Here is a 23899-nt window from a genome sequence, read left to right as displayed (position 1 = left end):
AAATTTATATTATTTTGACTTATATTTAAACATAAAAAATTATTGTGGAAATATTTTAAAATCTACAATTAAAATATAAGCATATTGTTTATTTCCATGCACATAACACTTTCTGTAGGAAACATTAGATGCAAAGAAGGAAGCCATTATGAAGAAGAGGCTGAGAAATGACTTCAACAAATAGAAATTGTCTTATATTATCAATTAAATCAATGCACTCCACTAAATTTTCTTATACTATTGCTTAAATCACTCGATTCAATGAAAGAAGGATTTTTATCTAGTTGAAAGGTTGATGAGTAAAAGGGAAAATTAGAATATGAATAGGCAAGATTGGAAAAGGTTTATACAATGACAAAGTATAAAATAAATAATGTTTTAAAAATATTTATTTCTATTAATATATTTAAATTTTATTATAAATCAATTAAAATTGTAAAGCATCTCTATATACATTATAAATAAACTTTTCTATTGCCATAAAGTTAAGAAAAAAAATATGACAAAAAACAGAATTTAAGGTGCATAGCTAAGCTCTCCAACATAATTAGAAATTGGAAAAACAAAATTGGACAAAACAAAAATTGGATTGATAGAAATCCTAGTAACAGAAATGTATTTACATGGAATTTCTACTCGTTGTATAAAAATTTGAATGGCCTATAATCAACAAAATTCAAATGCACAATTAAATTATCCATGACATCTAAATTAGAGATAAGTTAACCTGTGAAAATGGTAGACAATATGGCATATTGTAAAGGTCCTTTAACAACTTGCGAAAACCCCAAGGATGATGTAGTCAATATAATGAATTTTGATAAAAATACTTAAATGCTCGACAAGCACTGAAATAAAATTGTTATGTGCACCTATTAATAAGGGTTGTAATATTCAAGTTTAAATCTGATAAAAATTCTCGACATTTCAATTAACATAGTGATTATTGGGGAAAATGTAAAATTTCTTACTATTGAAAGCTCAAGGTACAATTTCAATAAGGAATGTGAGACGTGCTCTGTAAAAACCATAATTATCATTTACCAAAATGAGAAACTCTATAAACCCTAGTCTGATGCAGCTGAAATTTTGAGCAATCAAGAAAAAATAATGTGAAATAAGGACTCGATGGGTAGTGAATTCTACAAATTTGATCCACTATTTTATCTCTGAAAATCACTAATTTTCTATACATGCATCCACAAACTCATGCGCTCTTATTGTGCAGAGGGGAGGGGAGAATAGAAGTACTGTCAGTAGATAAAACATAATGAATAGGTGAAATTGATGGAAACCCCTGTTATTTGGAATTGGATACAGGTTATCAATGTTTTGAAATGGATAATCATGTTAATCCGAAATACACCTGTCCACTACTATGAGTGTAACGTGTTGTAATCCTCTTATTATTGTTATGGTAGGTGTGTGTAACTTTTTGTAGTCTTACCATTCTCGTTAATCGTGATAGGTGTCAATTAATAAATGGCATGGTAAATTTTTAATCAAGATTTGTCAACATTTAATTTAAACAAGGTTTAATCATGTTATTTAGATATGCAGGGAAGTTAGTGGTGTGAATTGCATCCATTGATATTGTGGCGATACTGACATCTTTAAATTTAAACCATCTGATCAATTTTTTTAATTAGTGGAATGATTAAAGTACCCAATTCCAATAGGAGGGATGCCTATCAGTGTACTAATCCCTGCAACACATTGATAAGATTTCAGGAAAATCTTGTTGGGGTTCCACATAATCCCAAGACCCCAATAAACCCAGCGCTCCAGTAATGCATACATGCGACTCAGAAAGAATTGACAGAGTGGCTCGAAAAATCATGGTTTCTAGGATAAGAATCAAAGATGGATTACAAGTCTAATGAGACCCTTAATGGAACGGATTTTATGGGTCGCCCCCAAACCTTTGATGTTCATTGAGATCATTATCATGGGGTCACCTCAAAAACTAGTGTATCCCCTCTTAGGACCTAGTGACTGTCAACATCAGAAATAGACATGGTCCCTACCATATAGGTAGCATCGATATTAGAAGGTGCATCGCGATCTCCAGACCCTGAAGCCGCAGAGAATTCAAGATTGTCATAAGCAGAAACCTTCTTGTATCTGGGGGGCTTCTTTTTTTTCTGTGAGTAACATTATGTCGGGACAAGGGACAGTGCGAATCTGACATGCCATGGAAAAATGATCTTTTGATGAAAAGGGGCTCCAACCTTTCCGAAGATGTGAGAAGAGCCTCTATTTCCCTGTCTGGCGAACCAGAGAAATTACTAACCGACTCCCGAGGTAGGGTCGTTAGGGTCGTTGAGGGGGATCCAAGATGTGGACCATAATCCGATGGAATGAAGAAACTAACCTTGTTATGATTTATACCCAAATTTGTTTGCGAGACCGAATTATTACCACGACGTTGAACCGGGCCATAATTATTGCCTAAATCAGACTTATGAAAATCCTTGGTGATAGACCTTTCAATATTTGGATTCTTAAATCTTAAATCATTAAGGAATACATCTAAATCCTTATCGAAAGAAAAGAATTACTGGCGGAATATGGGCAGACATTTATCCCTTTGTCTGTCACTGAATATTTCGATATATAAGAATTTCTGAATCTGCTTTCCCCGCTAACTCTGGAACCCTTTGATGGAGAGAGAAATTGTGGACATTGTTGAATGAGGTGTCCCATACCGTGGCACGGTAAACATCAATATGGAACCCCAATAGTGAATGGATAACTTGGAAGTAAAATTGTTCCATTTTATATCTAATTCAGCTAACAACCCACATCCCTTCTCAACCTCCACCAAAAACCATGCCATATGTGTATCCATCTTCCCGAAGCTACCTTCATACCAGTAATAATACTTCCCTATACGATTAGCAATCTCCGTAATAGCCACAAAGTTCCATAGTTCCATATCTTGTTATACATATACAATCTCAAAAAATTCTAATATCACCATAACTCAATTCGTAATTTAATATATTTATCGTTAGATCTGGGGATTTCGTGATCCAAAATGTAATAAGAATATTTTTCAGATTTATCATATCATTATTGGTCGACGTTTCGAACCAACTAATGCGGTTCATCCGCATGACAAAGTTGATGTGATTAATACGAAAAAGCATTCTTTTTATATTCATTATTGTGAATCTAGCAATTAAATAAGTATAAAAAAGAATTAATTAAGCAACACTATGTTTTAATCAATTGAAAGAATGGAAAAGGAGAATGTCACTTGAACCAGGGAAAATTTTATTATAATAAACCAAACCATAACTTAATCCATGTCTAATATCTTCATTATTGTGAATTGAATAATTAGATAAGCATAAAAATGATTTAACTAAATAAACACCACGTTTAAATAAATTGAAGGAAGGAAGAATAAAACTAGCACAACCACATTTACCAATGTAAATGATATATGCCTATGGGTGTATATGAAACGCATATACAACAACATTTAGCAATGTAGTTGATATATGCCAATAGGCATATAGGCATATATCAACTACCCACCACATTGATAACTTTAAGTGTATTTTGTTAAAAGTTCTCATTACTGATAACTATATAAATAACAAGTGCTGCATGCAGCCGGTAGTCCCTGCCGCAAGGGAATGCCTTTTTTTGATTTGTGCACCATTTCTCGTGCTTTCGGCAAAGAAGCTAGCTGACATGAATTCAATTCATGTGGGTGTTGTATCACAGTGAGTTTTAATTTCAAATTTCTTTTGAGAGGAGCGTTCGTGGGTTGATTCCTCAACTCCTCTCTGCGTTACATTACTAATGAAGAACGTCAAACAAGCCAAGCCAAGCCAAAACCACAATGTTAAAGAGGCTGAGAAGAAATCGCTGCAATGCTTGTTTGCTTTTGGGAAGGGCTTTAAATAAGCTCAATTTCCAACTGTCACTAACTCCACACGTTTAAATTAATCTAAATCTTTTTGTGGGGCCGCATTTTTCCTTGCTGAAATCCAGATTAAAATTTTTAGTAAATTATGTTGTTATTTAGCAGAGAAAACATTTATGTCACGATTCACAAATTTTTACCAAGTTTAATTTAGTAAATTATGTTGTTATTTAGCAGAGAAAACATTTATGTCACGATTCACAAATTTTTACCAAGTTTAAATTTAGTTGTTCAAGATTAAATTTAAATTGTTGCACTAAGAGGACTGTCACTAACTCCACACATTTAAATTAATCTAAATCTTTTTGTGGGCCGCATTTTTCATTGCTGAAATCCAGATTAAATTTTTTAGTAAATTATGTTGTTATTTAACAGAGAAAACATTTATGTCACGATTCACAAATTTTTACCAAGTTTAATTTAGTAATTATGTTGTTATTTAGCAGAGAAAACATTTATGTCACGATTCACAAATTTTTACCAAGTTTAAGGCGTTTATTTAAATATCACTGGCATGTTTTAAATTTTATGTAAAAAAAAATATTTATTAAAATAAAATTAAGGTGTGTTTTTTCTAAATATCATCATTTATATAATAAATTTTTGTTATATTTTGTTAATATTATTATAGGATTTTGATAAAAAAAATTGAAATAAAAATTTAAAAAATGAGTGTTAATTTTTTATGTTTTTGTCCAAAATAAAATTCACTAATTCAGTGAACTAAGATCTGAAAAAATCATAATTTAAAAAAGTTCAAAAAATTGAACACCTTTTTCCAGATTGGAAAATGAACATGTCCCAAAAGAAACAGATTTTTTGAAAATTGTTCTTGGCCCATGTAACATGCAACACCATACAAAATTGTTCTTGGCACATGTAACATGTAACACCATATGTTGGATATGCAATTAAACATTTTATTAAAACGACACCCCAAACATGCAACACCATATGTTGGATATGCAATTAAACATTTTATTAAGACGACACGTATAAAACAGAGTTGTCAATGGACATGATCACTTGCAACAAATGGTAGCTACTCCAAAATGCTTCAACTTACCATATTATTTGTTTCACATGATTACCTGAAACAAGAGTGACCTGGGAATGGATATCCAACGACATAGAAAACCATCGAAGCAGCGTGAGTTGGAGAATGCTTACTTATTTGGACAGCGCTATCACAGACGCGTAGGGTTATATCCTATTCAAACCTAAAGCATTTCGTGTATAAATTTGTGGCTACAACTCGCATCATATTGTCTGAGTGCTCTTCTTACCTATTAGAGTTTGAGCAAACGCTGGGAATTGCAAAATCTGAGTTTTCTGCATTGTAGAAATAACTGGTTTGAGATCAGAGATTTATGAAGTCCACTAGAGTATCTACCAGATTGGGAGGAAGTAGGAAGCACAAAAAGATGAAGCAGTTGCAAGCGAGCAAGCAGCAGGGCATCCTATGACCTATTTCAATCTCAGGTATGGTGTTCATCTCACCCTTTTATTCTCTATTTGTTTGGATTCCTGGTAGCAAGAAAATAGTACTGGGGTCTCTGTTGTCAAGTGATTACATACCAGTAAGCGCTCTCATAGTATATACTAAGTGCTTGAATTGGTGCCCTCACAAACCGGAGAAACATCTAACTAAGCATCATTTATAACGATATTAATTTTATTTAAGAAATAAATAAATCCACATTCCCCATTGCAGTTGGCTTTTAGGAGAATACTGAAAACGCCTATAATTGATCGCAAAATACAGTAATCGTAGACAGTTATCATAATTTTTGACATAATACACACTGTTTGTACTCAGTGCTTGAATTGGGACGCAGCAATTGGAAATTATACAAAATGCATTGACGCCACTCACCTTCAGCTCAAGGAGATCGTGTTGAATGACCATCAGAATATCAGTACCAGTCTTCTGCACACGGCTTCCAGAGACATCAGTGCATAGCTCAGAGTTAGTGGTCAATCGAAAACATAATAGTCATAAAGTGAATCACACGTTATAAGAGACAACCGTAAGGTCAGATTATACCTTTAAAGGTTATTGAAATCAAGCCCTCAGTCAAGCCAACTATCAAAGCTGAAAAATCTTTTTAAAGATTAAATTCTGGGCAAATAGAAAAATAAAACGAAAAAGCAAACTCACTCTGCTCATCTGATTGTCTTTCAACAGAGAGGCTCTTCCTTTAAGACATACGATATTCTTTAACGCGTAGTTTAAAAAATCTACAAAATAGTTCAGGAATTTTAGCAAGATTATAAAAATTCTGGTAATTTTTTTGAAAATTTTAATTACAGCTGTTAAACCTCAGTATTAGCCCTCAGTCAAGCCAACTATCAAAGCTGAAAAATCTTTTTAAAGATTAAATTCTGGGCAAATAGAAAAATAAAACGAAAAAGCAAACTCACTCTCCTCATCTGATTGTCTTTCAACAGAGAGGCTCTTCCTTTAAACATACGATATTCTTTAACGCGTAGTTTAAAAAATCTACAAAATAGTTTAGGAATTTTAACAAGATTATAAAAATTCTGGTAATTTTTTGAAAATTTTAATTACAGCTGTTAAACCTCAGTATTTTAGGTGCCGCAAAGGTTTTAGTGGTGCTAATCTATTAAAAAATTTACCCCAACTAAAAACTGCCTTCAGGCGAGCTATTTTGTTGCGTCGGTAGACAACTCCATTTTAGTAACAGTTCAGCGAAACCCTAACAACCCACCAAAGAAATTTAAACCAATTGACGTGTACGCAGAAAATACCTGGAATGGCTCGCTTTCAATTGAAATGCCAATGGGCTTTCTCCATTGCATTAAAACCCTGCAATTCCCCTGAGATAAAAATAATAAAAACTGTCACACTCTCCTAAACCAATCCATTGTCTAGCAGAGTTAGGTTTTGTCAGATTAATTCCGCAAAGCCAGAATGAAAGAAAATCGGAGGAATGCAACCCTACCTTCATGGAGACGAGGGCTGAATCGGTGAGGCAAGAACGACCGCATTTAGCGATGTCACGCACAGGCCAATTCCACATCCACATCAAAAAATATTGAGTTTATCGTTATCTTCTGCTCTTCTCACTCACCTGCAAACCAACGAAACACGACCTCAGAAAGATAAAGATGGAAAAAAAGACTGATGCAGAGAGCACTACAAAAAGCAAGCCACGCGTGTTAAGGATTAAATTGTTGAGAAACAGAGGAATCCGAACCAATCCAAGCGAGGCCATAATCTAACAGGCAGCATCCGCTTTCTATATATACACTAGTTTGAAAACATTCGAAATATCTGTCTATGGATTCACATTAAACCAAACAAAAGCATACCTCTATGAATTCGAAATCAGGGATTCCTTTTCTGTCTGCCTTCCCTCTACTCTGCATTCCGCAATTTAAAATTAAAGGAAAAAAAAATAGTTCCGCAGATGAAACAATACAAACAAAAGAAAAATGAAAAAGAAAACATCAACCAGAACCAAAATTAGAATGAAAAAAGAAACGCAGATGAAACAATACAAACAAAAGAAAACATCAACCAGAACCAAAATTAGAATGAAAAAAGAAACGCATGCATGGCCATGCCGGGGAGCAGACAAACAACTGAGAACAACAATTAGGCAATTCATTGCAGAATTAAAAGAAAAAAGAGATGAAGCACATCCCCAGAAGTGTTGGGACGGAGTTGCTAGGTACCTTGCAAATATGAATCAACTCTTTGCACTCAGTGCTCTGCCCAGGAAACAGGAAAGAATAAATAAATAAACTAAAAACTATTATTGCAGAAAATGTAGAAATATTCCATGAATTGTTTAAACTAAAACCGGAGAAATTAAAGATTTCAATCCATCCATCCAGCATAGCAATGGAAATTGTGTCGATCAATTTGGCTTACAGAATCACCTTTCCTTCAGAAATTAGGAAGGTACCTTAATGTGGTAGCGAGCTACTTGAGAGGTGGCAGACGGTGGCAGACAGTGGTAGCCAGCTGCGTGAGAGGTGGCAGCTATATAATAAACTTTGCATGCACCTAAGTTTCATGTTTGTCACCATAATTTTCCAGACTTTGGATAAAATACAAATTGGAAATGGTATATAAAATGACATGGTATATAAAATGACAAAACTTTGGTTAAAATAGTATTGCCACAATTTTCTTGCATCGGGCCACCTGAAGCCTGCAATAAGAGGTACAATGCGCTTTCACAAACTTTGGATAAAATTTAAGTGAACAAAATTGCTACGATTAAACTTTGGTTAAAACACAAGAAAACGTAAAAAAAAAGGGTCAACAGATGGATTAATAGGCGGTCAAACATTCGATCGAACGCTGTAGTCCGGGCAGGGACTAATAATAGCTTTATTATTTTTTATTTATTAGATATATTTATTATATTAACATTGTTTTGTATATTAATAAAATATTAGCTATTACTTAAAATTTTGCTAATATATTAATAGTTGTATTTAAAACTATAATATAATTCATATGTAATATAATAATAATATTTAGTTATTATTAATAATATGCATTTATCTTTACTATTATATTTTTTTTTTCTTCTGAATTAAGACTAATTCTATTAAGCAAAAATATTGTACAAGAGGATACATTCCAGAGAGACAAGGAACCGGCCACTGGAAATGATAGGACTATCAACCTCGGTTCCGGAGAAGGAGTTAAGCAAGCAAGGAGCTACAACAAGTCACTGGGAACCCAAAGAAGCATTGATTCCTACCCTGAAAGGGTAGAGGCATCAACACGAAGCTTTTTCCCTTTCCTTTTTTTGACTTCAACCCAGCCATTTTGGGGTGGATGAGCGATAACAACTTGAAGATTGGGTTCCTCCACAGGAGAGCCCTCATTTTCTGAATCAGAGGAGGAGGACAAATGGACACGTTTCTGAGCAGTGGCTGAGTCAGAGGAAGGCTCCAGACCATCGGTGGAAGGGGCCACGAAATGAGGGGCCTGATTCAATTCTTCATCACTATCTTCATCTTCAGAGCTGGAGGAATCAGAATCCATGACAGGAGGAGGAGAGCAAGGAGCCCATCGTTTGGACTTGGGCTTGGAGACGTTGGACTTGTTCTTTTTTGTCGGGCGAGATGGGCATGTATTCTGCAAATGCCCAGATTGGTGGCAATGGCGGCACCGAAAAGCCGTATTCTCGTAATCCAGTGTCTGGGTCCAGAAAAAGTCGTTTATCTTCAGATTGATTTGTTCTGGAAGTCCTTTGCTCAGGTCTAACTCAGCACATACTCTTATATATGAGTAGAAACCTTTGGATTCCCGCCATAAATCACCCCTGATGAAGCTGCCCAAGGTGTCTCCTATGGCTCTGAAGACACGAGTACTCCATAGGTGGGCAGGTAAGTTTGGAAGCCGGATCCATACAGGTGTCTTGGTAATGACTGCAGTAGATGGGTCAAAATCTGGGAACCAAGGAGTCAATAATAGCCCTGCAGTTCCCATGAACCAAGGGCCCTCTACTAAGGCTTTTTCATAATGCTTACTGTTATCAAATAAAACAATGAAGTAACCTTTCGAACAAAAAAGGATCTTACAATGATGTGTCCAGTTTGGATGGATCCATGCATAAAGATCCTGAGATCGCGGCCACAATCCGTTGAATCTGCAAATGATGGCTCTTTCTGCAAATACTTGAAGATGGGAAGCCAGATCTTCATGAATGAGTTCAACAGAGGGAACTTCTTCAATCTTGTCAACCAAGAAGGCCTTAGATTTAAGGGCTTCTGGGGGTTTGGGGATCTCAGAGTGAACTGCGTCTTTGTATGAGAAAGGCCAAGAAGAGGAAGACTGTCCCGCTGCCCCTCCTCTCAAACGAAGGGTTACCACCACAGAGATGTTCCTGGAAATGCTGTAAGCAGAGAGGGGAAGATGGTCTTCAAGTTGTTTACCTTGAAAGAGAAGTCGTTGAAGGCTTGAAGGGATCCCCATTCTGCGCTCTAGCTTCAGTTTGAGATCCTGCACCAGATCTGAAGGACTAACCCATTGCATGATGGTTCTGCCTGTAGGCTGAGAAATTTGGATCTGAAAGGAGCCAGGTAAGGGCCTTGACCCCATGCCAGGGCTTTTTGAGCTTCATAGAGCAGATCTGCCGTGGCCATTTCCCATCCGAGGGAGCAGACCTGCAAGATCTTGGCCGATCTGTTTGATGAGAGCCCGATCTGCTTGATCAGCGGCGGATCTGGGGATTTTATATCTTCTTATGCTTGAAGTGAACGTCTCGTCTCCTTGCCTCGTTCTCCCAAGGCCTGAGGTAGCAGATCCGTGCAGTGGGTTGCGAGTCCTTCGCTGACGGCAATGCGGACCCCGCTTCTCTGAGATTGTTTGAACTTCATCTGGTAGGGGCGGTAAAATAAATTGGGATTTCCAGATTCCAGGCAGCACTGTCCAGATTTTCCATGCAGACCCTTCTCTGCGATTTGAGACTGCGGTTCGGAAAAGGACCGAGCCAAGATGTGTACAGATCTCTGGATCTGGCCAGAGCGTGGGCTTTTCTGCCTTCTGGGTGACCGGATCTGGCAGATCTTTGTCAGATCTGAAGCAAAGACTGTGTTTCGGAGAGCGAGTGATTGCCCCAGATCTAAACAAAGACCATGCAAATGTTGAGATCTCCTGCTCTGGTTTGTGGCAAAAGCGCACGGATAACTGTCCGGCCGAGACCAGAATGGCGAGTGCAGATCTGCTGTGAAGGCAAAAGGGTCCCGAGCTGTGCTTGCTGCGGCTGCCCTGAATGCTGGACTGGAACGTTGCGTGAAGGATAACTGCAATAACCTTCTCCGATTCGACGTGTTTGCAGAGATTATTACGAACAAACACAGAGGCCTCCTGTCCGCCATGTCCATCGTAAACACCGATGGAAGTGCCGAAGGGAGAAACCCTAACCTGAGCGGCCGAAGGCGAAGATCAAAGCACCTGTGCAGCAATTGCGTCCATCGTTCAGTTATCCTCTGTTTTTAATAAAGTATTACAAGCAACCTATCTTTACTATTATATTATCTTCAATTATTATTATATAATTGTCAATATATTGTATATATTTACTGGGAGTATATCAATAATAATATATCAATTATATATATATATATATATATATATATATATATATATATATATATATATATATATATATATATATATATATATATATATACACACATTAAACTAAAATATATTATACTATTACTTGCAAATAAAATGTATAATATAAATAACAATTTAATATAATAATATAATATGTAATAATAATATATTATAAAATTTAAACCGTAGCATTGAGTACTGAAAACCTAGGGTTTATTAATTCTTGGGTTTATTAATCCTTTGTGTTTAAATAATGAGCCCAAGATAATAATAACTTCTACGAATTAATATTTTAAACTCAACAGATTAATAACTGAAGGGATTAAATCATAAAACCCAAGAAATTATTAATATTATAAATTGAAGTTACCAATAAACCTAGAGGTTTAATAATATAATATCAGTGAATTAGTAAACCCAAATGCTAAATATTATAAACCTAAAGGATTAACAAATGTAAGGAATCAATATTAAAACACATGGGATTAATAAACCCTAACAATTAAAAATCTAAACCCAAGAGTTAATGAACCATAGGAATTAATATTTTAAGCTAAAGCGATTATTAATATTATAAACCCAATGGATCAAATTATAAACCTAAGGAATTATTAATAAGATAAACCCAATGGACTAATAAACCCAAGAGATTGATAAACCCTTCGGATTTTTAATATTAAAACTCTATCGATTGTTAATATTATAAACTCAACCACATTAATAAATGTGGTAGAAAAATGTTGTTAATCATATAAATCTAATATTAATCACAAAAGTAATATTCACATCAATAAATATACAACAATAAAAATAATATTACTAATATTAAAACATAAATATTATAATAAAAAAGTTATTATTATTAATTAATTATAATGTTAATAAATTATTATTATAATCCTTTTAAAATAATTATAGTGATTACTAATTATATGTTTTTATTATTATTAAAATTATTTATTATTAATTAATTAATATTACTAATATTATTATTTTTATTAAATTTAATATCGTTATTAATTAATAAATAATAATAATAATAAATTATTTAATTAATAATAATTTCATAATAATTATTAATATTTATTAAAAAATATAAATAATTTTTTTTATTATTTATATTATTTATCTTTAATAATAGTAATAACAGTAACAACCCAAGGGATTAATACTAAAAACCCAAGGGACTATAAACCCAAGGGAATAAAATTACACCAAAGGGATTAATATTATAAACCCAAGGTATATAATTCCTAAGATAAATCTAGAATTATCATGGTTAACCATGGTTTTCCATTGTTAATTTCATATTGAGACAATGTCTATGACAATGCAAAGTTGCACCATGGTTGACCATGATTGATTTTCATATGCATAAAATATTTGTCACAATGTAATGTTAGACCATGGTTGATTTTCATATTGAAAAAATCCTTGTCACAATGTGACTTTGGACCATTGTTGGCCATGGTTATAAGCCAAGGGGATTTATCTTAGACCTAGAGATTAATATTATAAATCATATGAATAATATTAAACCCTAGGAATAATAACTCTTCTATTAATAAGCATAAGACATTGATATTATAAACCCAAGAGAATAATAAACTAAAGGGATCAATACTAAAGCCCCAAGGGAATAATAGTAAACTCAAGGGAAAAATATTATAAACCCAAAGTATATAAACCCTAAGATAAATAGTATAAACCCTAAAATAAACATTGTTGACCATGGTTTAATATGGTTGATTTTCATATTGAGACAATATTTGTCACAATGCGACGTTGGACCATGGTTGATAATGGTTAATTTTAAATATTGAAACAATCTTTGTCACAATGTGATGTTGGACCATGGTTGGCCATGGATGACAATGTTTGATTTTCATATTGAGACAATCCTTCTCATAATTTAACATTGGAACATGGTTGACCATGGTTGACCATGATTATAAACCCAAGGGATTTATATTAAATCGTAGGATTAATATTAAAACCCTATGAATAATATTTCATATTAACACAGTCTTTGTCAGAATGCAACGTTGAACCATGTTTGACCATGCTTGATTTTCATATTGAGATAGTGTTTGTCACAGTGGGACATCACACCATGGTTGACCATGATTGATTTTCATATGGAGAAAATCTTAGTCAAAATGGGATGTTGGACCATGGTTGATTTTTATATTGAGAATATATTTGTCACAGTGTGACGTTGGACCATGGTTGACCATGGCTATAAACCAAGGAGATTTATATTAGACCCAATGATTAATATTATAAACTAAATTATTAATATTATAATCCTTAGGAATAATATTAAAACCTAGGTATAAGAACCCTTAGATTAATAAACCTAGGGAATTGATATTATAAACCCAAGCGAATAATAAACCAAAGGGATTAATACTAAAAATGCAAGGGATTATAAACCCAAGGGGATAATATTAAACTCGAGGGGAAAATATTATAAACCCTAAGTATATAAACCCTAAGATATATAATATAAACCCTAAAATAAACATGGTTGACCATGGTTTTCCATGGTTGATTTTCAGATTGAGAGAATATTTATCACAATGCAATGTTGGACCATGGTTAACCATGGTTGATTTTCATATTGAAACGATCTTTGTCACAATGTGACGTTGCACCATGGTTGACAATGTTTGATTTTCATATTGAGACAATATTTGTCGCAATGTGACATTGGAAAATGGTCAAGTGTGGTTGCCCATAATTATAAACCGAAGGGATTTATATTAAATCATAAGATTAATATTATAAACCCTATGAATAATATTTCGTATGAAGACGATATTTGTAAGAATGCGACGTTTGACCATGGTTGACCATAGGTTATTTTCATATTGAGATAATCTTTGTCACAGTGCGATGTCACACCATGGTTGACCGTCATTGATTTTCATATGGAGACAATATTTGTCACAATGCAATGTTGGACCATGGTTGATTTTCATATTGAGAAAATATTTGTCACAGTGTGACATTGAACCATGCTTGACCATGACTATAAAATAAAGAGATGTATACTAGACCCGAGGATTAATATTATAAACCCTATGAATAATATTATACCATAGCAACAATAATTCTTAGATTAATAAACCCAAAGGATTCACGTTATAAATCTGAGGGAATAATAAATCAAAAAGATTAATACTAAAAACCAAAGCGATTATAAACCCAAAGTAATAATATTAAACCCAAGGGATAAATATTATAAACCCAAAGTATATAAAGTCAAAGATAAATATTATAAACCCTAAAATAAACATTGTTGACAATGTTTTGCCATGGTCGATTTTCATTTTGAGACAATCCTTGTCACAATGCGATGTAGGACGATGGTTGACGATGTTTGACCATTATTGATTGCCATATCGACACAATATTTGTCACAATGCAACAATGGACTATGAAAACCATCTGAATAATATTATGCCTTAGGAATAAGAACACTTAGATTAATAAACCCAGGGGGTTGACATTATAAACCCAAGGGAATAATAAACCAAAAGGATTAATGCTCTAAACCCAAGGGAATAATATTAGACCCAAGGGATAAATATTATAAACCCAAGGTATATAAATGCCAAGATAAATATTATAAACCTTAAAATAGACATGGTTGACAATGGTTTACCAACATTGATTTTCATATTGAGACAATCCTTGTCATAATGCAACATAGAAACAATGGTCGACCATGTTTGACCATTATTGATAGCCATATCGACACAATCTTTATCAGAATACGATGTTGCACTGTGGAACCCCTATGAATAATATTACACGCTAGGAATATGAATCCTTAAATTAATAAACCCAAGGGATGGACATTATAAACCCAAGGGAATAATAAACCAAAAGGGTTAATACTGAAAACCCAAGGGAATAGTATTAAACCTAAGGGATAAATATTATAAACCCAAGGGAATAATATTAAACCCAAGGATTAAATATTATAAACCTAAACTATATAAATCCTAGGATAAATATTGTAAACCCTAAAATAAACATGGCTGGCCATGGTTTACCATGGTTGATTTTCATATTGAGACAATCCTTGTCACAATGCAATGTAGGATGATGGTCAACCCTATTTGACCATTATTGATTTCGATATTGACACAATCTTTGTCACAATGCGACAGTGGATTGTGGAAACCCTATGAATAATATTATACCCTAGGAATAAGAAGCCTTATATTAATAAACCCAATACAATGTTGCTCATATTTCTGCACTATTTCAACATCATGATATTAAACACTAATATTGAATTGAATATTATAAACCCTTACATAATAAACACAATATTATAAACCATAAGGTTATAAACCCTAAGATATATATATTAAACCTAAGATTATAAACCCTAACATTAGTATTATAAACTCAAGGGGTAAACCCTTGCGGTTATAATATTAATCCTAAGGGTTAGGGAGATATTTTGTTAATTATATATATATATATATATATATATATATATATATATATATATATATATATATATATATATATACTATCAATATTATTAATATTAATATTACAATTTAATGTTATTATGTTAATAACAATAAATGTTAATAAATTTTAAAAATGATTATGAAAAATAATGTTATTAACATTATTTTTTTAAACAAGATTTATATTGTATTAATGATGTTATTAATTTTACTAATAATATTCCCCCAATCACGGTGCATGCCAGGTCACTGTCCCACTTGGGACTCATGATAATGGTGATTATATGGAAGGTATTGAGGAGGGGCAACTTTGGCAGACGAACGACATGTGTGACCAGATGGATGCGATTGGAGGATGTGTGGTAGGTATTAAGGCAGGTGTTAATTTTTGTCGCAATATAATCCTCCAGGTAGTGGAAGTATGCATCGCATTTCATGCAATTGAATTGTGGTACAATGAGGTTTTGAGAGCTGTGAGGAAACACGGTGGCTCCCTTCTCGTGGCAAGCTTGGCAAGGAGGCAGCAGTTCTGGGAGGTAAGTCGAGTTGGCTCTATAGCGCTAGTAACAGGGTATGTATCATTTCTCTCCACCCATCCTTGCTCATGACATACTGGTACTCTTAATGTTGCCTATAGAATTTTTGTACCCTCCTGCAAATGGGTGATTACGCATCTTAGTAATGTTTGTTCATCTAAAGAGCATGTCTCTATGGCTCAATTTTATCTTGGAATAGTTGTTTCCAATATGATATCTGCTTCCTATGGTATCTTATTTCTTCATATGGGAATGTATGGTTTAATTTGCGCTCCTTGTTTGTATGGAAACAAATTACCATCCGATTTGAATTGGTTTTTGTGTACTCTCCGCTTGTCACTGGTGCTAGTTTTGCAATGTGTTGGTGTTTGCATATATGGGAAGTGGTTAGAGGTGTCGGTGGGTAGTTCTGCCGTATGGTGGAGATAGACCCTCTTTGGCTTTCATATATTTTGTGCAATGTCTGAGCACAGACTACGGGTAATGGGATGAAAGAGCTAATGGAGGATGGTCGGCACGCCCTACTCTTCTTTCACTCTCATTAGGTTTAATATTTCTTGTTTCTTGCTCCTGTTATCTATAATTATTCCAAGTGTTATTAATTGGAGAGACCCCCTAGTCGATGAGTTAAGGGTAGCCGCTCATTTAACAATTTGGTTAGTTAATTATATGGTAACTTAAAAGAAGTTGACGGAAATGGCAAGACCATCCATGGGCACAAGCAAGGCAGGAATTGGGGGTTGCAGATGCAGTTGTAAGAGAGATTCTTTGAGACGACGAGGAGCATCCTCGTCGAACTCGCTGAGGAGAAGCAAATGAAAAATGAATGCCCAACATATCACTGACATGACCCATGCATATACAACAAGTACTCTTTAGTAAGTAAGACAAATGATAATGGGTTGGGAGGATGACCTCATCTAACGGGCTGAAAAGGAAATTCAGATGGAGGATTGGTGCTTGCCAGTCCCTGATCCTAGCCACACCTGGGGTTGTCTTACCCAATACAAGAAGACTATTCATTTCTATCATATGATCTTAGCTAGAGGTATCATGCATGCAATAGGTTCCATCAAAGTTGATCTTGGATTCCAAGAAATTCAGAAAGAATTCCAGCTTGTCTAATTTCAAATTCAGTAGTAGAATGTTTGTCTGGGTCATATTGAAAAGAACATTCCATGCCTTCCTCAATCTGAATTACTAGGTTCCAGTCCAAAGGACCCTACTCCGTGGAGTCCTCTGATGAATAGTTTTTAGCTATTTTCCTTTTGTCAAATTTTGAGTATGTATATGTTGAGTAACAGTACTTTTGTTAGCATGTTAAGGGTGAAACGTTTTTTAGACTTTCGGGTGTATAAGTTTGAATATGAAATACTTAAGAACCTCATATTTTGGTTGGCTTATAATGCGTTCTGGTGGCCGACATACCTCATTGCCCATTGGGCAGGTTCTGGCCACAAAATGTCTTCTATGGTTGTAACCTGCTTTGAAAATGAATAAATGAAAGGTCCTACTAAACTTACAAAAAAAAAATACTAATAATATTGTTTTTAATTTTAATATTAATGTTATATTTAATCATCATTTTTATTTTTATTTTCTTTAAGAGATATTATTTATTTATGATAATAACTATTATAAACTTATGAAAAGCTTACTATAAACTATTTATAAACTAATTTAAAAGTCTAATAATAATATTATAAACCCAAAGCATTAATATTATAAACTTTTGGGATTAATATTATATGTGTGAAAGATTAACATTATAAACCCAAGGGATTAAACCCTTGGGTTTTCATATTAATCCCTTGAGTTTATAATATTAATCTGATAGTTTTATAATATTAATTGGGATGCCTTTTGCTAATATATTAATATCTATAATATTAAATATTGGTATGATTATAAATAATAACCATTATAATAATTATGGTTAATTATAATTGATAAACACATTAATACTATTATGAATATGATTAATTTTAATAATTTTAACTATTTGTATTAATATTAATATTAATATGAATTATAATAATAATAATTATTATAATATTAATAGGGTTAATATAAATATGTTTTTAATACTATCTACCTAATATTTAAGATATGTATATTGATAATAATATTAGTATTCCTGTTAATAATATTAATATGGATGTTAATAGTAACATTATTATATTATTTTATTTTTAATAGCAAAAATATATTAAATATCTACAACATTAATATTAATATAAATAATTAATTTAACATTATTCTAATTACTAATAATAATATTATTAAGGTTATTAGTATTATTATAAATATTAATATTATCATTATTTGGAAAATTATTACTAAAAATTAATATTATTATTATATAATTATTATTAGAGATTTCTAGAATAATACTGTGTAACATGTATGAATTGTCCAACGTTTCAGATGGTGACTCCATCCATCATCAGGGACTACAAATATCTTTATGGGAAAACGAGTGTTGGATAGTCTTTTTATAGGAAAAACTAGTTAAATGTTGGATTGATGGTAAAAAATTAATAAATAATATTGACCAAATTTTGAGATAAAAAATTATTTGAATTAAATAAATAACAATATTTGACCAATAATAGCCATTAGCTTTGAAATCCGGTCTGCTGCTCACCCCAAACCCAAAAAGTTGGACCCCTTTTCCTCTTGTGGCCTTATAACCCTTCCTTGCATCAAAGGGACCATGGATCTTATTGCTAAAATTCTGACTAAGAAAAGCATAAAACCCGTATTTAGGCCCCAAAAAACCCTCAAGCAATTGTTCTGATCAGCCAAAGGCACTCCAGATCCCATGCAAGGATCACAGGGTCACAAAATTCACTGTTCCTGCAGTAAAGTTTACATTGGTCAAAAGAGTCGACCTTTCAAGGCCCACCCCAAGGAACACATTTCTGACACCAACCACAACTGGATTTCAAAGTTTGTCATAGCTTAACACTCTCATAAATCCAAAAACTTAATTTGTTTCGTTCAATCCAAAATCATAGCCCCTGGACCATTCATCTCTCGTATTATTCGAGAAGCCCTCGAAATGGAGAAGAACCCTAATAACTTTAATAGAGAGGATGGTTATAACCTCATTCGTTCTAGGAAACCCGTCATCCACCATCTCACCCATTGAATCTTAACACATCTATGATCCTCGTCTTCCTCCTCTTTATCCCTCCCTTCATCTTAAAGTTTTTGATGGTTAGCTTTTAGAATATTTATCTATAATTACCTCTTCATCTTATTTTATATTAACCCTTAACTTTATTTCTTAACCTTTACTCTTTTTTATCGGCTTTAATCATTTTCTCCTTAACCTCCATTTATTATTTTCTTTTATATTCTATATTCCTCCTTTAATCCTTAGCCTCTCTCCTAGTCATTATGATTGTCTCTTGTTGATCCCCCATTTTAATATTTCGTTAAATCTATGATTTAATAATAGATTTAGATGGACCAATTTCTTATTAATTGTTCATTGAATTTCATATAATTATCTTTCATTTAATTCGTATTATTCATAAATAAAAAAATCTTAATTCTTAACTAAATCTTAATTTGCTATTAAAATATAAAAATAAAAATCTTATTTCAAAATTTTTACTATTTAAAATTTCCAAAAATCACCCAATCATAATTATTATTTCTTAAATATGGTTATTTATTTAATTCGAATAATTTTTGGTCTCAAAATTTGGTCAAATATTATTTATTAATTTTTTACCGTTAATTCAACATTTAACTATTAATATGATGGATCCGAAAAGTTGGACAGATCACACGTGTTACACAGTATTATTTCGGAAATACCTAACATTATAACAAACTATGTAAGTCTCCAATCACTTATATATAATTATTATTAATATTATATATAAAGCATATTTAATATTTAATATTATTAATAATAATCAATAATTTTATTATTAATATTAACATTGTTAATATCATTGTGTTTTTAATATATATATATATATATATAATTTTAATATTTATTAATATTTATGTTAAGAGCGATATTAATATTAATATTAATATGATATTAGTTTTTAATAATACAACACATTATTTTATATATATATATATATAAATCGGTCTCATAATTAATATAATATTGTTAATGTAATACCGTATTAATGTAATATTATTATAATTATTAATAATATTAGTATTAAACATTTTATTATAATATAAAATTACAAACCATCTGATTATTATTTTTAATATAACAAATATTTAATCTTTAATATTATTATATTATTGGTAAAATAAATAATAATATTACTGAACATTATTTTAAAACAAAACTAAAGTAATTATAAAAATAGTTTTTCTCAAAAGAAAAATAAAAAAGCCCTGTTAAATTTAATATTAATATTATTAAACATAATACTAAAACTTGATAGGATTATAAGCATAATAAAAATTAATATTTCTATTATAAAACCTAATATTATTATTATATTACTACCTTAATTAAAACTTAATAATTATTATTAAATTTATAATAAAAATAATAAACTTAAACTTAATAACAAATTTAAATCTAAATATAATAATAATAAAATTTATTCTATTATATTAAAATTTAATAATAGAAATTCTAAAAGCCTTATAAAACCTATCTACTAAAAAAAATTAAAAACCTGAAAAATATCATTAAATTAAAACATATCATATAACTTAATAATTATTATTAAATTTATAATAAAAATAATATACTTAAATTTAATAACAAATTTAAATCTAAATATAATAATAATAAAACTTATTCTATTATATTAGAAGTTCTAAAATCCTTATAAAACCTACCTGTTAAAACATTAAAAGCCTGGAAAATATCATTAAATTAAAACATATCACATAGTACAAATTTTAATGAATAATAAACCATTATGATTTAATAGGTTTTATATTATCATACATCGACATATTATATTATATTAAATAAAACATTAAAACCCTCATATTATATTTGGAGACCGTTATACAACTGTTATTAATGGAATCTTTATATAATTGCTATATTAGGATATAATTGAAGGAACCTCATATAATTAAGGGAGGGTTATATAACATTGTCATATTATACCCTTTCATGTTATATTTACACTAAAATGTACACCCTAAAAAATAGTTATGGAGCGTTATAGGTGTCGTATTTTAGTTATGGCTCGTTACAACTATGGCTGCAAACCCCAATAGCTATTCCTCATCGGCATGGCCTAAACTACAACGCACATCGGAGAAACATAACGTACGTGTTTTAATGGGCGTTTCATAACTTTTGATGGGCATATCACGATTTGAATTGTAACATACAATTTAAGTTAAGAGGGACACGTTAACAAACATCCACATTTCGACCTACTTTTTATTTTTAATTGTATCTTTTTATAATACGTGTTTTCATTTTTCTCTAATACTCATACATGGACATAAACAAAAAGCATAGAAATTTGGCAAAAAGTTATTTTAAACGATGTTTAAACATTTGATTTAGATATGAAAGGAAGTTAACTTTATTCATTGATTTAGTTGAAATAATGAGAATATACTTATATTTTTCAATTTACACTATGCAATCAAAAATTTTCATTAGAAAATTTATTAAAATAGCCAATTCCAATAAGGGGGACACCTATCGGCATGATTATCACTTCAAAGTGGATAAGTGATCATAATTCCCTATTATAATAAATTAAATGCACTAGATAATATGACCCTTTAAATGTAAGTGTAATAATTAAGAGTTATGGTTACATGTTTAATATACTCCATTTAAAAAATTGTCCCCATAATGTTGATGAGTTATGGAAGTTGTTGCATAAATTTTTTTATCTTTAAAAGTCACATATTTTATTAGTAGGTTCTTTCACTAGATAAGAAACCTAGTAATATCATGGGTCCTTAATTGCTTGATCCACGTTTCAATGGTTATTTCAACATTTAATATGATTTTTTTTTTTTTAAACTAGGACTCAAAATATTTATATTAATATAAAATCCATTCTTAGAGACATGGCCTTGCTTCAAAATTACAAAAATAAATGTTTCCTCTCTTGAGTCTATAGTTACATATAGGCCCTTCTAGGATCAACAACCAAAATTCTCAATTTGTATTAGTGCAAAACTAATTAACTTAGAAACATGGATTCTCCAAAGCACCCCTAATATCTCAATACATTTAAATTGCAAACAAATTAAATAGTAGAAGGGGGGGAACCATTAGTGCCTTGTCCAAACTCATCAGTAGGAAAAACATACAAATTTGGGAGACATTCCATGGCCAAAGAAGATAAATCAACTAAAGAGGTTTCCCCTTAATTGTGCTAGGGTACAAAAAGTTTAAGTTCTAACAATTGTTGACAAAGTGCTGCCAAATCATTCTCAAGACCATGCAATTTCACTCCATGTTATACTGATAATTCCATGTGAACAATCAAAGATGACATAGTTTATTTTTGCTAAAGATGGAGATGCTATAGATCTTGTTGCAATTGTGATATGACCTCTTCCTACATTTGTCGAAGAGATTTCCTAGGTATTGGTTTTTACATGCATTTAATCGTAAGGATCCAAATTGAAATTAATTCATGAAAGAGACACAATATTCTCCAAAGAATAAAAGGTACAACACCCCATGACATCGAAACTAAGATAGACCCATTCAACCACCAAAACCATTTAAATCCCAACCTTGAAAAGGTATCACTCAGAAGCTAGAGTCACTTCACCACCTAGAATTGGGGAGGAGAGAAATCAAAGAAGAGATAGAAAAACCTAATTTTCCATGTTGTAGCCTAAAGAAAAACGAGGGAAATTTCCCAATCTAGAACTAACACAATCCACATCAAATTAGAAATAACATCCTTAGAAGGTTGACATTAAAGGAAAACCAGAATAAAGACAGAAAGAATTCACATCAGTGCCAACATGCTACCAAAACTCACAGGATAACTTCCTCCTCCCAATTAAATATAAAGATTCCCAAATTGAGAAATCCTTGAGGAAAAAAGGCTACCTAGAGGCTATGATAAAACCATACACCAGAAGTCTCTCATGGAGCCCCTACCTAGAGATAATCATAACCTTTACAATATATAACCCATATAAATTAGGAAAGCAAAAATTTAAGGACATACAAATGTCATAAATCAAAATCATCATACCTTGTTGTGCATAATTTTTAATAAATTAATATAAAATATCGCACATGTAAATCTACAAATAAAAAATCTCTCGGATTGCAAAGAACTCCCTCACCCACCTCATGAATTAATGCTCAATTGTCACCTCCTAGATTTGAAGCATTAAGATGCTCAATTGAGGTGTGCCTCATTTGTGCCAAATGAAAATGAAGGATTGCGGACCCATCACTATCTGAGGAAAACCAATATCACTCTTTATCTTGTTGAATTTACCAGTTACACCTTTTTATACCCACGATGAGTCATGGTTAGTTAATCCATGTGCACGCATTTTGAAGCTTTAGAAGTACCATACAATGATGAACTTGCATGGAAGGAGTATTGAGGGGGAGAGGATCCATGGCCCCTAAAACAATATTAATGACCTAAAATGATATTCACTAGATGAACACAATTTAACTTTTTTCAGTAAAGGATTCTACACTCGAACTCTGAATTTGACCTTTTGCAAACAAAGGAAGAATCATGAGATAGGAGAGTAGAATACTTGATTGTTAATTAATAACAATCCCCCCTTTAATATAACTTCCTAATTTTGCATTTCATTTTCCTTGTAATTATTACTCCCTAAAACATGAAAG

General features: G+C 32.0%; 1 long non-coding RNA gene across 3 annotated transcripts; it reads right to left on the bottom strand.

Annotated features, from left to right (window-relative positions):
* Positions 1–5685: 5685 nt before the first annotated feature.
* Positions 5686–8050, bottom strand: LOC149176969 (uncharacterized). 3 transcript variants are annotated; one of them, XR_016258696.1, is made up of 7 exons: positions 7876–8050; positions 7643–7678; positions 7277–7327; positions 6907–7035; positions 6713–6781; positions 6102–6181; positions 5686–5880 (listed from the first exon to the last, which is right to left on the bottom strand). It is a non-coding gene; the product is annotated as an uncharacterized LOC149176969 (long non-coding RNA). The 3 variants fall into 3 exon arrangements; XR_016258695.1 differs by having other exon boundaries at positions 5686–5870; XR_016258694.1 differs by having other exon boundaries at positions 5686–6181.
* Positions 8051–23899: the final 15849 nt, after the last annotated feature.

Source organism: Pinus tabuliformis, chromosome 4_1 (assembly GCF_031772625.1).
Source record: "Pinus tabuliformis cultivar Carrire ecotype Pingquan chromosome 4_1, CPIR1, whole genome shotgun sequence".
Lineage (NCBI taxonomy): Eukaryota > Viridiplantae > Streptophyta > Pinopsida > Pinales > Pinaceae > Pinus > Pinus tabuliformis.
The sequence above is the reverse complement of the archived record's forward strand: the minus strand, read 5'-3'. Positions and strand labels throughout refer to the sequence as shown.